We start from the raw sequence: 12,059 nt of genomic DNA, 5'->3' as shown, positions 1-12,059 counted from the left end.
ACTATGTCCGAGCATTTGCTGGGTTTTGTTTGTCTGGACATGGCATCCACGCAGGGGGCCAGATCCGGGGGGGGTCAAAGGGTTCTCCTGGGGGCACTTGGGTTGCAGAGTCAGATCCGGCAGAGTCTTGGGTATTGCTGGGCCGGTCGGTGACGCACCTCCAAGGATAGATATCGTGGGGCCTTGTCGCTCGTAGGGAAGGGTCGCGGGTCAGCTCCGTTGCACCCAGCCAGGAGGGCTTGTTGAATGGGTGTGTGGGCTGGGGCGCCCCAGGAAGCTCGTGGGGGGCAATGGCGGACGTGTTTGGTTGGGCCTCAGCCAGTGTGGTTGACAATGTGGCACGTTGGGCCAGATAAGCGTGGGTTCATTCTGGGTTGTTGTGGACGTGTGCTAGCAATCCTCTGTGGACTTCTGCAATGGGAAAGATCCTGCGGATCTGCCCACGGTCTCTGCCAGTGGGGCCGGATCCTGCGGTAGCTGTGGTAGTCTGCAGAGGCGGGGGGGTCCGTAGGTGTAGCTGGTGGCCCTCGGCAATGGGAGCAGTGTGGAGGGAGTTGGGGCAGTTGTTGGTATTAGTAGTCCCCGCCGAAGATGCAGGCCAGGTCCGGTTCACTGCGCCTGGTTGTATTAGCAGAGCTGTCCATGTTTCACGAGGCCCATGAGGCCGTAGGTGGGCTGTGGGTCGGGAGCGAGGTTCCTTCCAGGGCCTCCCACCCCCGACGGCGCAGCACCTGCTCCTCAGCTGGGGGACTCCGGCATCAAGGGCCGGGAGCAGTGCCTATGTTCCTCCGCGGGACGAGTTGAAAGGGGGGGGCGGGGAGCACCCACCGTATCAATGCTGTTCCCGGTTCTGTGCGGGGCCTGACAGGGTCTCCCACAATCGCGGGCGCTAAGCGGCCCGAGCGGGAGCCGAGGCCGGATTCTCCGCGGGGGCTCCTCCCCCACTCTGGGCCGTCGAGTGCCGCTTGGCTGCCTAGTCTGGGGACGCCGGATGGCGGGCCGTCCCTCTGCGCTCCAGCGCGTTTCCTCCGCAGGGCCTCAGTTTAGCTCGGGGAAAGAAGTGGGAGGGAGCGAGGGAGGGAGCCATCTGCCTCATGTCTCCTGCACACGCCGGGGCTCAGAACCCGAGCGGAAGCCTCGACCACGAGCGCAGCAAGGGTGCACGCCAGGCAGGGACTGAAGCGGGACCGCTTGTCACCGGCAGGTCCGGGGGTGCGAAGGGCGTGGCGGTGCAGGATGACAGTTCGTTTCTCCTCCTCGGCCCCTTCAGCGTTCGTGCTCCCGGGCTCCTACATGGCCGCCATCTTGGTTCCCCAGCGAGCGCCGGGTGCCAGCTTCAATGGCTGGTTTCGGGCCCAACGCTCCTGTGTTAGACCGTCATCTTCGAGCTAGGCATGCTCCAACGGTTCTGATTACCTTGGATGGGATCGATGGCCCCTTGGGCTCGAAGGAACCGCTTAATTTTAGCGGTGGGAATCCCACGGGTGGCTTCAAGGGAGCGACCACATAGATGGCGCTCCAAGCCACGCCCCCACCCACATACTTCTTAATTAGATACCCCCATGGCCTTGGAAATGCCTGCGGTAAAGACTTTACATACGACCATCACTCAAGCCTTCAAAAAGGCAGCAGAATACTTGATCCAAGCCAAAGAAAGACTGAAAAGATTCTCTGATCAACACCGAAGAAAAGCCCCATACTACCAAGTCAGAGATGAAGTCTGGTTGGCGTCTCGGCATGTGCCCATAAGAGGAACTCAAACATTTTGTCCCAGATCGCCTGTCTGTTTCCATTTCCTTCCCACTCTGCCCCTCCCTTCCTTATCTATGTCTTAGCTCTTGCACTATCTGAAATGTCGTCAGGCCGAGTACGATAGTTAATTTCACATCCTTACTGCTCATGGCCTGTAAGAATGTAGTTGTATTTTCCCTTGTTCACTCCCTTGCCTTGAAGCGCTTTGAAACACATTGTGTATAGGCGCTATATAAATAAACAATCATATCATATCGATCATATCATATCATATCATATCATATCATATCATATCATATCAGATATCTAGGGCCCTATACCATCAAGGGTATTATAAATCCTGTAGCAGTAAAACTAGCATTACCACCAAATATGCAGATCCATCCCGTATTCCACGTGTCACCCTTAAAACCTTTTCAGCCTGGAACACCAGCATATCCGGTCCTGGTTAACGAAGAACCCACATTTGAAGTCAATGACATCCTAGATTCTAAACTCACCAGGTCCAAGTTATAGTACTTAGTGGACTGGAAGGGATACGGCCCTCAGGACAGGACATGGGAGCCTATCGAGCATGTCCATGCCCCACGCCTGGTAAGACGATTTCATCAGAACCATCTGACCAAACCAGGGCCAGATGGAGGAAATACCTTGAGAGGGGCCTTAGGGGGGAGTGCTGTCATGATCCATGCCCCTGAGCCCCTCAGGTATAACAGCCCCCTGGCAGCAGTGGAGCTAAAGCCCTAAACACCGGCCCCAAGGGCCTTAGAAATCCATCAGAAACATACATGGAGTCAGTCCTGGCGCCTTTGGCGCCAGGCTCATTATCAGGAATAAAGCAATACCAGTTTTGGACCTTAATCCAACATGGAGGCCTATTACACAGCTCAGTTCTTTAGAACGAAGCCATGCGGTCTAGTGTCTTGGGTTTGGCTGGGCCTGGAACTACTTGGCCTGGAACTACTTTACCTAGGTTATTTAAACCACACCCAAACAGCAGAACACGCTTCATGCTATTCTGCACTCCTGCAGTGCAACACTCACCGTGTCCAGCTCCTACTCATCTGCTTCTTGGAATCCCGATCTTGAAGCCCTAGATCCGGATTCCATTAATAACCTGGAATAACAAGAACAGCATTAGCGAGCAAGAACAATTACCTGTGAAGTAACCAGCCTTGAATCCATCCTGCGCTTCGCTTACCTCTCCCATCTTCGGAGTTCGCCGCAACCTGCAAAGGTAAAGAAACAAGGGCAGCATTAATAACAATTCTTACCTGGGAAAGCAGCGAGTCCTGGCAGCACCCAGGGCTTCTCTTACCTCGCCCATCTCTGGGTTTCACTGCAACCTGCAAGGGAGAAGGAACAAGGTCAGCATTAACAAAGCACTTACCTGGGCAAGCAGCGCTTCGATCGCTCATCACTCCGGAACATCACTGCAACCTGTACAAAGAAGAGAAGAGAACACAGGTTACCAATTAACACCAATAAACAGCACAGCGCTCCGCGCATCAATAACTCTCTGTGGTCTTTGCCATTGGCGCGGCAACTCATAGATCGCAACCATCCCTGTGAAAACAAAAAGAGACATTGTTAGGGAACAACGTAGTGGAGAAAGACCCAAAGAAGATAGAGAAAATGGAGGGAAAGAAAGAGACGGAATAAAGACGGAAAAGACATTATAACTCACCTGGGAGACAGCAAGCAGAGTCGGAGTCACAGCCGGTCTGAACCCGACATAAGGGCACACGGACCAGTGAAGCAACTAGGCCCACGGAACACCCACACCAACCACGCGTCCCTGCACAGAGACGCAGGACAGAGAGTTCAACGCACAAAAACCTAAGGTGAACAATAACCCCAAGGGAGGGGATTTTGACCAGAGGGAGGTGGGAGTCCACCCATCACAGAACTAGTATCTTAACACTCCATTCTCCTGTTATAGGCGCTACCCAATGTCTGGCACATAACCAAGCAGAGAGGGGTCCGGGATAGTGCTTAGACCTCCATCCAGTATCGTGTGGTGCCCCCGTGGATACCAGGTGAGCGTAACACCCAGCCATCTATGTCAGTCCAATATACAAGGGTAACAGACCCATCCTGAGGTATGTGTGGACTCCCTGGCACAAGGGGCCTCCAATCAAGTAAGTACTGCCCAGGGAAACCTCCCTCAAAACCTCACAACAAACTTCCCTCAGGAGGGAAGAAATACTCCACCCCTAAACCTAAGTTTCTTTCACAGATACCCTTCAACCTCTAATTTCGAGAACAATCCTTCTCTCTCTCCCCGCTTTCAGGACAATAGCTCCCTGGACCTCGGAGAAGGGAGGCCGAGATTGGAAGGTTATCAGGGAAACTTCGAATACCCAAGCTACTCCGGGAGAAGGGATAGCTACCCTTTCCGGAAGCAGCAAAGGTATGAATCAAGACCTCCCTACCAACCAGAAAAATGTTCACAACTGGAGGGACAAGTCCCACAACTAACTCAAGACCTGGGTCGCATGTTGAGGGCTCAGCAGAACCCTCAACTGGAAACTGCTGCAGTGAGAAACCTGAGGGTATTCTCCCCAGCCATCCCTGAGTGTCCCTTATTTGGGTGGCTTCGGAAGGACCAATGCTCTCAGACCCCAACTCCAGGGGTGGACGGAAGAGAGAGCCACACCTGGAAGGAGAATCCGAGGTTATGTTCAGGAAAAGACCACAGGTGAGGCACGGTATTATACCGAGGAAGAGCGAGAGGAAGAGAAGACCTCAGAAGCCTTTATAGGCTACATGACATTTACCTCCCTTCCTCCCAGTGAATGCCTCCGGCCGAGAGCCAAAGATCCCTCTGTATATAGCCAAGCCACTAGGATTACAAACCTCAAGCACCCTAACTTTGAGACTACTCCTTTTTCTGTTATTCCCCACTCTAATTATCCCTCTATATCCAACAAATCCCCCAGGAGCTGAAAACCCATTGCATCCAAAAACGATCTCTCCCACAATCCTCGTTACCCTGTTCCTTGTCCAAACACTTTTGCACATTCTTTTCCCCATTCCTCTGGTTATTCTTTTCCAAACACCCAGTTTACTCAGATAAAACACTACCACTCCCACAATCCCCCTTGTTTATTTTTTTACATTAATCCCGGTCTTTCCTGTTTGCTTCCCAAAGCTTATCAATCTCACCCTTCTAACTATACCAACACCCCTAGGACGAAGAATACAATTTCCAATGACAAACCCATTCTTTTTGACACAAACGGTTTCGTAACACATGCAAGACAGCAGACTAACACCAGAGCTGTTCCCCTGACATGTCCCAATACAAGCGTCAGGCAAATTCAGGCAATTGACTTAAATCACACACACCTGACAGCCCTTCGGTTTCCCCACAAGGATAAAAGGTAGAGCATGAGAGCACAGTACGAGCAGGCAGACCGCACGAGGAGACAGCTATCCAGACCCAGCAGTTCAAGAGGAGGAGAAAGGCATCAAACATCGAGAGGCTGACGAGGAGAGACATGACATTGCCCTTTTTGACAAAACCCTGCGTAACCTCAGCAGAAGGAATCTTAAGACTGAAGAGAATGGCCCAGGTGTGTTGCAACAGATGTCAACGATACACGGAGCGTATCGACGCTGATAAGCCGGAGCAAGGGAGACTACTGCTACCATGGTACCGGCCTTGAATCCAGCTACAAGGAAATCCAAGTGGTTCATCACAGCCGTTGAGTCGAATAGGAAACCGATACCAACTGGGCTGTGGTGAATCAAAGTCGCAAAGTGGAAAAGTGAGAGAAGCTCAAAGAACTGTAAGATTGTAGACAGGAGACCCGCTGCAGAAGGGGACCGACACCACATGGGTGCTGCTCCGACAAACTCTGGTCGATCCCCATCTGAGTAAAACTACAGATACCAGAAGGCCGTAGGAGAGCCGCCAAGATAGGTCAAAGTGGTCTTACAGGAGGTCAAGCAAAATCCCTGTACAGTCGAAAGCCTTTGATGTAAGAACTATTGAGAAAGCAAGGGAAGTGAATCCCGTACACATTGAAAGTAAATACGAAGGTGAAGTTGGCAAGAGTGTACCCGAAGAGGGATGCTGACGAGAAGGGGCAAAGTCTAAAGTCCCAAGAAACAGTTTGTTGATAAAGGTGAACCCAGACGAGGGATGCCCACTGGAATTGTTTAACAAGACATTAAGATTTGTAAGTGAAGGCAAGTCATAGTGAACCCGGAGGAGGGAGGCTGAAAATAAAGAGGGGTCAGCACCCAGAAGAGGGGGACCAGGGGTAAAGAATTCTCACTCGAAGTAAAACCAGGAAATAAACGTTCTTTTTTGTTGCAGGAAATTTTGTTTTATTATTGAATACGTCAGGCCCTCGAAGGCAAGAGACTTTGAAGAGAAATGAGACTTGGCCATTATGGCTCTGATAGATGCAAGTGAACTGGTGTCTCGTGCTGGGGAAGCTCGAGAGTGTACTGTGCACCCAGATCCCTCTTTACCCCATGCACAAAACTTGGAGAAGGGAGACCCAAGCTACCGCATACTGACATATTGTTTGTGAACACTTCTTTCTTTTCTTGAAAATCATCACACGCCCTTTTGTATTAGTTTAAGGCTTCTCAATAGCTTTTTTTAGTATAGGCCCTTTTTGTATTTGACACCACGCCACTAGGACTGCCTTATTTTCATTTGATGGTCGGCGCTTGCTCCGATCTTAGATTTAGGTTTAGATTCTATGTTTTCCAACCTGCATACAGTTCATCAAACACATTTGAACTGTGATCGCTTGTGTCTGTCTTTTCTGTTGACACCATGAGTTCCTTACACTGCCCAGAACAACTCGATACCCGGGTCTGGTGCTCTGGAGTAATGACGGGAAGACACTTATGACAAAAAACAGGCTCCAGAGATGGGGGTCTGGGTGGAAGGAAGATGCGAAGCCCTAGAGGAAACTTCTTTTCCCACTGGAACAAAACCCCTGGAAACCTCTGAGTCAGAACATAAATATTCTACCCCCAAAAAGCTGAAACCTAGGGAACAGAGGGTAAGTAGGAGAAATCGAAAGCCAAAGACAACCCACTTTGTGGAGGAAGTCTGCATCATCCCTTTTGAAGGAGAAGAACCCTGGGGGATTAAGGGAAGAAGATCTTCTCTTTCAGGGATGGAGGGATCCCTACCAAGGAAAAATGTAGACTGGGTAAGTATGGAGACAGACCCAAAGCAACAAATTCTTTAACCCCAACAAGGTCACCCAGATGACCCTGAAAGCACTGAGGTATCCCGCACCCCCTAAAAGGTTTGGATAACTGTCTCCAGGAAAAGGGGGACATCAAAGAATTGTGGGAAGAATGGGACTTCCCAATCCCACCTGTTTCTGGGTACAGAATCTTTTTTTATAGATTCCCGGACTCCGACACAGAAACCTGTTCAAGATCACAGAGTGTCAGAGTTCAATATAAAAAAGTTAACCGCCAAGCTGGCACAGAATGCACATTTTCTTTGCCCCTTTGAGGAGAGAGAAGGGAGATTGTATGCTTCAGTCAAGGTACAGGGTCAGTGTGCATTATCATCACTGTTGTATATTGGATCCCAAGCCACCCTACTGTCCAAAAAGGCCTTCAACCAACTAAATTCAGGAAGGGGGGAGAGTCAACAAATTCACCTCACACCTCTTCCTGGACAACTCCAAACCATCAATGGGAATGATATTTCTGTCAAAGGGACTGCGGACCTGGAGTTAAAAATTGGGCGACATAGGGTGAAAAACCCAGTGATAGTCATCACTCCAGAGGGCACATCTTGTCTACTGGGGAATGACCTCCTTCAGAGGTTATCAACCCTGATTGACTGCGTGAACAAGGTCCTCTGGACTCAGACTAACCAATGAATCAAATGAAAACAAAGTACAAATTATGTGAGTTTGAATGGCACATGCCACATAATTGAACAACGATCTGACAAAATAGAATTCCATTTTAGGAACAATCAAGTCACAGACATCACCGTCATCTCTGTCGGAGAACAAACTAACGATGGGAACCCTTCTCCATTTATGAAAATCATCTTACCTCCCAGTTTTAAGTGGCATTCCACACCGAGGGAAAGACTCTGAAGTTTTATACCAATCCACAATCAGAGGGAAACCAACATCCAGATAAAGGGGGAACAGCTGTCTTTCCCATTCAGGTAAATGAGGGGAGGAGCCTGTTCTCGCCAGAGTAGGCCTGAATAACAGAAGAAGCTTCATGAATGAAGCAGAATTCAGGAAACGCCCAACAGATCAGACCATTCCCACATTTAAATTGATTGATCAGTGGGAAATGTGCCTGTAAACTCCAACTTCCAAACATCTCCTGCCTAGCATGTGTATGCTAAAAATGTCCATTGGCGACAAAAGCATAGAAGATAATTGTTGGGTTGTGAGAGATGTCCCCTCTATCTTTTACTTAGGCAGTAGCATTCTCAATCGATTCGCAATTAATTTGGACCAAATTAATAACAAAACCTGGTCCCAAATGGGGGGTAACCCCATGGGCTTTGACCACACTGAGAAAGAATTCCGGTCAATTGCAGCCGTATGCAGTGGAAGTTCAAGTGAGAGAAGAGGCTACCATCCCAGAATAGGTGCAACAAATGTACAATTCCCCTAAAAATTAAGCGAGGATGAACTTCAAAAACAAGGATGCCTATATAAATTTGAATTATCATCTCCAACCGCAAGGTTTGTATTGACACCCGACACCCTTAGCTGGCCGAGGACATGACCCCATTTGAATACTGCTCGATAACAGCGACCCTCGAAGTATCGCTTTGGGCTCAGACACCTTTATTGGAATCGCGGGTGATGCCCAACATTATTCTATTAATTTAATGTAATAGGTCATTGGACCAATTCCAAATGACTGCTTCCATATCGATTAAGGTATCCCTCTGGAAAAGATTTTCACCAGGCAAGGGGAGAATTTCTTGGTATACTCTTCCTGCCCTTATGGTGTGGAAGAGGTGACCTTGTGACATCAGGAAGGACGAGGTGGTATTCCCAGTCAACAGTGTCTACCTCCCATCCATGGAACCTCATGTCCAGGCCAACACTATAACCAGAGATCTCTCCACTAAAACTGAAGGATACTGCTGAAATTGCCAAGCCTGAGGTCTTTCCAGGCTTTAAGCAGATGGTCGAAGAACAAATCTTTCTCGCTGATGCCTGTGAGACTGGGGAGCAAAAACAGAAGCAGAGACAGGTGTTTCTGGATTTTCAGGATATCTTTGCAGTGGATTAATATGATTGTGGATGCATAGAGATACATTCAACCACCATACCTACGGACCCCGAAATGGCTCCAGTATTTGTGAAGCAATACCGATTACCTCTCACATCTATGGAGTCACTCACGAAAATTATTAAAAACTTAGAATCCCGTGGGCTAATTTGTCCAATTCACAGTACCTTTAACAACCAGGGATACTCAAACCCAATGGCCAATGGAGACTTTACAGAGACCTAAGGGAGTTAAATAAACAGGTCCACATGTCAAGATAGTCTCTTCCCTACATTGATCGGGGACTGACACAGATCCAAGGGTCAAAGGTGTATGCCTCCATTGACCTGACCAACGGTTACTGGACAGTACCTGTGAGTAGGGAAGACCAGTATAAGCTTGCCTTTAACTTCGGGGGGCAGCAATTCACATGGACCCCAAACCCCTTTGGATACATAAACTCTGGCAATTAATTTAATATCTTCCTACATAAGGCCATGGCCGATTTCAGCGAAAGGGGAAACCTGGCCTATGTAGATGATGTCTTAATCAAGAGCTCGACTGTGGAGGAACATATAGCGGAAATATACTATGTTCTGACCCAGTTGCAGCAAGCCAAAGCGAAACTGTCCTTTCAAAAGGCACAGTGGTGTAAGACCCGCGTGATCTTCTTAGGGCACAAAATCACCCCTGAGCGTCTCAGTCCCCAGGCGAAAAAGGTGGAAGCATTATTGAAATTGAAAGACCCCAAACTCAATGATTGCAAAAGGCATTCCTAGCAATGTTGTGGGCGTTGAAGAATTACCGGCCATTCATCTAGGGGAAGCACATCATAGTGGAGACTCCTCACCAACCCTTGCAATATCTCCAAAGTGACCGAATCTGAACAGGGGACGTAAATCAGTCCAGAATTACTTCCTTGATTCTGTCCATGCAAGGCTTTCCTGTGGAGGTCAGATATGGCCAAAACAAGATGAGTCCCCTCACGCAAGGTCTAGCTGACTTGCATGACTGTGCTCAAGAAAACTGCCTCGAGGACGAAAGTCTAAACTCCAATGACAATATGGAGGCATACCTTACTACCTCGCACAAGGTCTATGAGGAAGACACGTGTCAGGGGATACCCACCGTTTATGTGGATGGGTTCTCCTACCATGTTGAAAATAACAGGAAAAAGGAATTAGTGGCTGGCATTGGGAATGCCTGAGTGAATGATGCCCCAGAACCCTCTTCTGGGTGCAAAATAGGTCCTCAAAGTAGTCCGGTGGCAGAGTTGATGGTGGTACATCAAACCTGATTGATGAGCCAAATTAGTGTCGAGCAGTGGAATCTGAAGAATGAAAAGGAAGTATGAAAAATAAGATAGAAACTAAGACATATATAGAGATTATTGTGCACTACGCACTTTATTTGAAGCATTTTATTTTGATGTAATGTTTTGCATCTTTTCTGCACATACAAAAATCTTGTGCAGGCATGTTTGTACCAGTTTTTGGTGTAATGTTGATAATTATGATTAAGCACTATGCACTTTATACTATGTACTGTATTGTGGCTGTTTGCACATGCATTTCATGCAAATATGTTTACATGCAAATGTTTGCACAAACTGCTCGGTCATCCCATTTTTTATATTTATAATGGTTCTTTAACGATTGCAGTTTTATGAGTGAACATAACTCTTCTTATACCTCTTGATCCCATTGGGGACATGATTTTTGGAAACCTAAGTATGTATTATTGCATATATACATTTTGGTTCAGCACTATGGTGCTCATTGGGTTGCCAGAACTAATTTCAAGAAGCTATCATTAGCCATCTCACACCATCTGCTTTTCTTTACTGTTAAGAACCTTTTATCAAAAGAGATTTGTTCCATTATGGATGAAAATGTGGTATCATTTAGCACTTAATACTTTATTTGCATATTTACACATGCTGTGTTTTCATCTTAAATGCATTTTAAACTGTTTTTTTTTAGATTGATGCATAGTGCACAACATCAGAGCCAGTCAAATACAACGCTATTATAAAGTTGGTCGACACAGCCGTGACTCCTTAAGGCAACATGGGCTTAGTAATTGCGCAAAATGTATTTCAGCGAACATTAGATATTCTATCTAGGATTATGATCCAGAATTCTATCCAGCCAGTATCTGTCCGTTCGCTTTTTAGCAACTACTGTATGTAGTTTAATTTGTTTTAACATAATGTTTTCGTGTACTATACTAGCCTGAGGCTTACCCATTGGAAGATGTCTGCCTTGTTCACTGCCCTCACAATGCCATTATTTCGGTGTACTTCCACTATGTTTACTGCTGTTCAAAACCATAGAGTGCAATTACACTTGTAAATACCCCTTCGTTTTCACACACTCCTTATTGTGATCAAGTGGCTGGATAGCCGCGAAATGCGTCAATTTCTGAGCACTCTCTATTTTTGTCCTTCTACAATAATAAAGACTCTATTTCATGGTTGGTGAAGTCTGATGGTGTCCTTAATTGCAGCCTGCCCACATCAGCAGGTTGCTGCTCTCTGGAGTGCATTCCTTTTTTTTGTACTTCGGTACATTGTTGTTTTTCATATATATATATATATAACAGGGGTAATTTACTTAGTGTTATTGAACAAATGAAGAAAAGAAATAAAATATATGTTGTGAAATGGTGAGAATGTCATGTTATATTTGTATGTTGTTGCTTTTGTAAATTCTATGTACATTTTCCGGGGAAATATTTGTGTAAAAAGTACTGTAACTTGTTTTCTTTCTTTTATTAGACAACTAACCTCCTTAACTTCCAGCCTGGAGGTGAAAGTGAAGTCCGGCGGGAACCCCATGGACCTGGAAAAGAAGGAAGAAAGGTGGTGCTGCACCGCCCCCTCCAACCTAAAGATGCGAGGGAAGACTGGAGTGCCCACTCCCTAATGAAGGAAATTACACCTAATGAAACCACACTCTGCTCTGCTCTTCCCCATCAAAGAGTCATCGAAGAACAGGGGGGCCTGTGGGGTGCATTCAAAGGCCCCAAACAGAAGTCTCCTTCCATGAACAGCAGGATTT

This window comes from Ambystoma mexicanum, chromosome 7q, assembly GCF_040938575.1.
Source record: "Ambystoma mexicanum isolate Mex_15411 chromosome 7q, UKY_AmexF1_1, whole genome shotgun sequence".
NCBI classification, from domain to species: Eukaryota; Metazoa; Chordata; class Amphibia; order Caudata; family Ambystomatidae; genus Ambystoma; species Ambystoma mexicanum.
This window is presented reverse-complemented; position numbering follows the sequence as displayed.